Source organism: Herpailurus yagouaroundi, unplaced genomic scaffold (assembly GCF_014898765.1).
Source record: "Herpailurus yagouaroundi ecotype Mexico unplaced genomic scaffold, PumYag 160, whole genome shotgun sequence".
NCBI lineage: Eukaryota > Metazoa > Chordata > Mammalia > Carnivora > Felidae > Herpailurus > Herpailurus yagouaroundi.
Genome location: NW_024412401.1, coordinates 51387253 through 51392871, shown reverse-complemented (window position 1 = coordinate 51392871; position 5619 = coordinate 51387253). Strand labels below are relative to the sequence as shown.

Below are 5619 nucleotides of genomic sequence, written 5' to 3'. Positions count from 1 at the left end.
AGACCCCTTCCCTATATACCCGGAGACCCCTTCCCTATACCCGGAGATCCCTTCTCCATACCCAGAGACCCTGTCCTGAAGCCTCGGTATCGCCCTCATCCCCTCCCCCTTTCCCAGGTGCCCCCGCCACGTCCAGTCGGTCGCCCAGATCTGTCCATTCCATCCGACAACCTTGCATCTGTCACTTCTCTCCACCTGCTAGCCCACCAACCTGAGTTAGAGTAGCAGGCCTCCAGGCTTGCTCTCCATCCAGGACATGTACATGGGGCAATCAGAGAGCTACTCTAAAATTTCACCTTGACCGCTCTAGTCTCCTACTTGAACCTTTCATGGTTTCCCATTGCCTTCGGGATAAAAGTCCCTAAATTCTTGCAGGATCCTCGGTATCAGCACAGAGCCCGTCTCGGGGCTCGAACCCACGCACCGTGAGACCGTGACCTGAGCAAAAAAATAGTCGGGCGCTTAACCGACTGAGCCGCCCAGATGCCCCGCAATTCTGTATTCTCCCCACCACGTCCAATACCTGGTTGGCCCTCGGGCACAAGAAAATATTGCTAAATCTCCAAGAGTATTAGAGTTTACCTCCAGATTCTTTCTCCCCAGATCTGACCTTTTCCATTTGCACTTCGTGCCTGAAACCAAAGCCAACTGCTTGGCCTCTTCTCTGCCCCCACCCCCTGGAAACTGAACAGACTAGGTATTCAGACTGCTGCAGGGAGACATAACCCACTCAGGTAGTGACCGACTCTGCCACCCACGTGAGGGCCGGCTGTGGCCGCTATGGACCTAACACCGGATGGAGGGATTCGGTCCAGGCGGCCTGGCCCTGGCCACGGCGAGGCACCTGCAGAGGCAAGAGGTGAAGAAATAAGCATAGAAAAGAGCCCTTCCTAGAAAGGGTCTTCCTCCTAGTCCGTGACTGAGATTGAGCTCAAACATGTATTAAGCTCCTTCTGTTTGCCAGGATCCTTACTCTCCGCGAGTCGACCATTTTTTCTCCAACTGAACTGGAAGCAGACTTCGAGCCAGGACTGTCTATTTCCTCCCAAATACCCTTCCTCTTGCTACAAAAGTAAGACACGCTTATTACAGATATTAGAGAAAATGCAGATGGGCTCAGTGAAGAAAATAAAACCACTTTTAGTCCCATCACCTGAAGATGACCACTTAAAAAAAAATTTTTTTAAGATTTTATTTTTTATTTATTTTTTTATTTAAAAAATTTTTTTCAAACATTTATTTATTTTTGAGAGAGAGAGAGAGAGGGATAAGAGTGCAAGCGGGGAAGAGGGAGACACAGAATCCAAAGCTGGCTCCAGGCTCTGAGCCATCAGCACAGAGCCCGATGCGGGGCTCGAACTCATGAACCGTGAGATCATGACCTGAGCCGAAGTCGGATGCCCAACCCACTGAGCCACCCAGGCGCCCCTAAAGATTTTACTTTTTTAAGTCATCTCTGCACCCAACATGGAGCTTGAACTCATGACCCCAAGGTCAAGAGTTGCACGCTCTTCCACCTGAGCCGGCCAGCCACCCCTGAAGACGACCACCTTTGACATTTGGAGCAGTCGGATCCCCTCCTGGGTCTCCACACCCAACGTCTTTGCTTAGACTCGCACATGCAATTGACATGTAAGAACATTTGTGTCCGATCACTTACCTGTTTATTCACTCTTCATTAATTCCAAAAGTATCCATCCAACTCTCAGTGGTTGTCAATTTCGTGGTGTTTTACATTCTTAGAAGGTGGAAGGAGAGGTACAAAAACCTAAGATACTCAGGTACTGACCATGAATTGTACTCAGCGGCCAAACCTTCCTCAGCCCCTTCTCCAGGTAAGCGGTCAAGGACTCGAATCCAACTCTGGCCGGGTCCCTCACCAGCTGTGTGACCTTTGGCAAGCCACCGACCCCATGCTACCCAAAGTGTAGTCCACACTTGCCCAGGTCCACTTTGGCTGCTGTCGACGTGCGCATCCCGTTGTGATTGGATACGTTACAATAGTACTGTTCCCGGCAGATTGGAAAATTTTCTCTAAACCTTCCTCCACCACAGATAGTTTGAGAAGCACAGAGGTAACCCACTCTGTGCCTCAGTTTCCTCAGCAGTAGGATGGGAACGATGGTGGCCCTTGACCTCAGCCGGTCCCTGGGAAGGGGAAGCGAGCCACTGATGGAAGGCTCTCAGGACCGTAGCTGGGCACTGGCACCTCTCCTTAATGTCAATGTCACTAGTATTTTTGTATATTTTCGGTATTCTGCCTTAAAAACATCCAATTTTCTGAGGGCGGCGGAAGGAGGCTTGGAAAGAGGAGTGGACCTCGATTAATGCATCTTACCCTACCCCCTAATTTCCCGAAGGAACCACTGGGCACTATATTCATCTATTTCCCAAATATCTAGAGACCACTTACAGGGTGAAGCAGGAGAGCCCAGTACGCACACAGCACCCTGGTGAGACAGCGCTGGGTTCAAACCCCTGCTCTGCTCCTTACTAGCCGAGCGGCCTCGGGCAAGTCACTTAACCACTCTGAGCCACAGCGTTCCCGTGTGAGGGCCCAGAGGGGTCAGCCCAGGCTGGGCCCTGGCAGACGATCCCCACACGCCTGTAGACAGCATGGGGACGAAGGCTGCTCCCCATGTCTGTGCTCAGATGTGACCATTGTGGTGGGGACAGCATGGGGACGAAGGCTGCTCCCCATGTCTGTGCTCAAATGTGACCGTTGTGGTGACCTCCTGGGTGCTTTGCCCTCCGTGAGTCTTTGTGGACTGAAAGAATAGTTGCTGTGTTGAGATGCCAAACTTGCCCGGTATCTCTTCTAGAAAATGGATGGATTTAAGGACGGGGAACATCTGAAAATGGAGGGATGTGGAAATACAAAAGGTCTCAGGATGAGTAGAAGCGTTGCCAATTAGACCTGTGTTGTCTGCAGCAGGGAAGCTCCCCTCACGCCCTCTCCAGAGCCTGCTGCTCTGTGCGGAGGGGGGCCTAGGCCGGGCTGAGTCACGTGACGCCTCTGGAAAGCTTCTCGAAACAGCCCGGTGTCACTCCTCCGGATTCACCAGCAGAAGCAAGTCGTGGGGGAGTGCACCCCTCGTGAGGCCTGCACGGCACATGGCAACGGGGCAGGGGTGGGTGACCCTCTCCTGGGGAAGACAGTCTTGACCCATCCACCGTCTTGGCCGCAAATACTCCTCCCTCTTGCACAGAGCTGAACGCAACCCTAGTGAGTGAGCCGGGCCCATGCCTCTCTCGACCAAGAGATCTGTAAGTTGGGGGAAAGCTTGCCGGTCTCACACGCGGTTATCAACCGAATCGTGTCTCCCCGAAATTCGCACGGAAGTCCTAGCCCCCAGCTAGGATGTAACCGGGGCTAAGGTCCTATGCGAGGTAATGAACTTGAAACGAGGCCATGGCGGTGAGTCCCGATCCAAGAGGACCGGCGTCCTTGTGAGAAGGAAAGCACGCGGAAAGACACTAGACGCCCGTGCGTGCACACAGGGAAGGGACCATGTGAAGACACAGCAAGAAGGTAGCTGCCTACCCAAGGAGAGAGAGAGAGACAGAGAGAGAGAGAGAGAGACAGAGGTCTGAGAAGACACCAACCTGCCAACGCCTTGATCTTGGACTTTCAGACTCCAGGACTGCGAGAAAGTGAATTTCTGATGAGCCACTCAGTCTGGTATTTTGTTACGGCGGCCCTCGCACACGCACCCACACTCCCGGCACTCAGTGGGGGGACAGGAACGGCACACCCACGGACACTCCCTTCTGGAAGGGCTAGGAATGGGAGGCACCACGCACAGCAATCCTGGGGCCTGCCGGGTGGACGCTGCGAGGGCCACCTCCCCCGGTGAAGGAAATGCTTTCTCGTGGGCCCCACTGCGCTCCCTTGACCCTCCGTCTGTCCCCTGTTCTCGGTGGCCCTCGGGTGGCCCTCTGGGTAGACTTCCATCACGTCCTCGGCCACGTTGAATGCAGACCCAAGGGCCCTCACTGGGGGCTAAGCCGACTTTTCCACCTGCTTTCTTTCCCGCTGGGGCCCAGATCTGGTTTTAAGTCATGAGAGCTCACGGCCTCTTTTCGTCCAGGTTGGTAGCACTTCTGATGATGCCCCCCTCCTCGGAACTTGGCTCGCTTTTTTTCCACTCGGTTCCTTATTTTATTTTATTTTATTTTATTTTATTTTATTTTATTTTATTTTTTATTTTATTATTCTCATCATTTTTTTAACGCTTACTTATTTTTTAGGGAGAGAGAAAGATACACAGGGTGTGAGTCGGGGAGCGGCAGAGAGAGGAGGCACAGACTCCGAAGCAGGTTCCAGGCTCCGAGAGCCGTCAGCACAGAGCCCGACGCGGGGCTCGAACTCACGGACCGCGAGATCACGACCTGAGCCGAAGTCGGTCGCTTCACTGCTTTGCAAACAGGCGAATTCCCTTCGGAGCGCGTCTCTTCTCCGCAACGTCTTGGAAACCGGCAGGGCACGAGTTTGGTGGGGACGGCCGCAACAAACAAAGTCCGACAGAAACGTGTCGGTCACAGTCCTGCGGGCCAGGAGTCTGAGCTGAAGGCGGCAGCAGCTTGGCTCCCTCTGAAGGCCGCGAAGGAAGGGTCTGTTCCAGGCCTCTCTCCGGCTGCTAGACGGCCACATGCTCCCCGTGTCCTCACACCGACTTTCGTCAGTATGCGTTCGGATGCCAACTCCCCCTTCTTGTGAGGACACCGGTCCTGGTGGATCAGGGCTCATCCCAATGACTCCATTTTCCCTTATTGCCTCTTGAAAGACCCTCTCTCCTGGGGCCCCTGGGTGGCTCCGTCGGTTGAGCACCTGACTCTCGATCTCGGCTCAGGTCACCATCTCGTGGTTTGTGGGTTCGAGCCCCGCATCGGGCTCCGCGCCGACAGTGCAGAGCCTGCTTGGGATTCTCTCTCTCTCCCTCTCTGTCTGCCCCTTCCCTGCTTGGGCTCTCTCTCTCTTTCAAAATAAATAAATTTAAAGGAAAATTTTAAGAGCCTCTCTCCAAATACAGTCACCTTCTGACGGTCACGCTGCGGTTAGAGCTTTAACACAGGAATTGAGGGGACGTGAGTCAGTCTGCGACATGCCGCGAGGAGCAACCAAGGCATGCCGGGCGTCGCTGTCTCCCAAGCTCTTCAGCTAAAGCTGTAAGTACAGTTGAGTATCAGCTTTGTGAGTTATAGGCGAGAATCTTCCCAAATGTTTCCTGCTGTATGATGCGGTCACCATCGGTACCTTCTTCTTTTTTTTTTTTTTAAATATAATTTATTGTCAGATTGGTTTCCATACAACACCCAGTGCTCGTCCCAACAAGTGCCCTCCTCGATGCCCATCACCCGCTTTCCCCTCTCCCCCCGCATCAACCCTCCGTCCGTTCTCAGTATCCAAGAGTCTCTTATGGTTTGCCTCCCTCCCTCTCTGTAACTTTTTCCCCCCTTCCCCTGCCCCACCATCAATACCTTCAATAACTGTCTTCTTGTCACGTGTTCCCTGCTCCTAGAGTCAGGGCTATGCGTTTGTTGGGGCCCTTTTTTCTAGGTGCCAGTTACTGTATCGGTCAGATATTGCTAGGTTATGCTGTGTAACAACCATCCCTG

At 53.2% G+C, this 5619-nt stretch overlaps 1 long non-coding RNA gene across 1 annotated transcript in view; it reads right to left on the bottom strand.

The window, feature by feature from the left end:
• The window catches only part of LOC121035096 (uncharacterized), a 4096-nt gene extending 380 nt beyond the window's left edge, over window positions 1–3716 (bottom strand). The window contains exons 1-2 of the long non-coding RNA XR_005792748.1: window positions 3607–3716; window positions 212–438 (exon numbers count right to left, since the gene is read on the bottom strand). This is a non-coding gene — a long non-coding RNA (uncharacterized LOC121035096). The remainder of the gene's footprint in view (window positions 1–211; window positions 439–3606) is intronic.
• Window positions 3717–5619: the final 1903 nt, after the last annotated feature.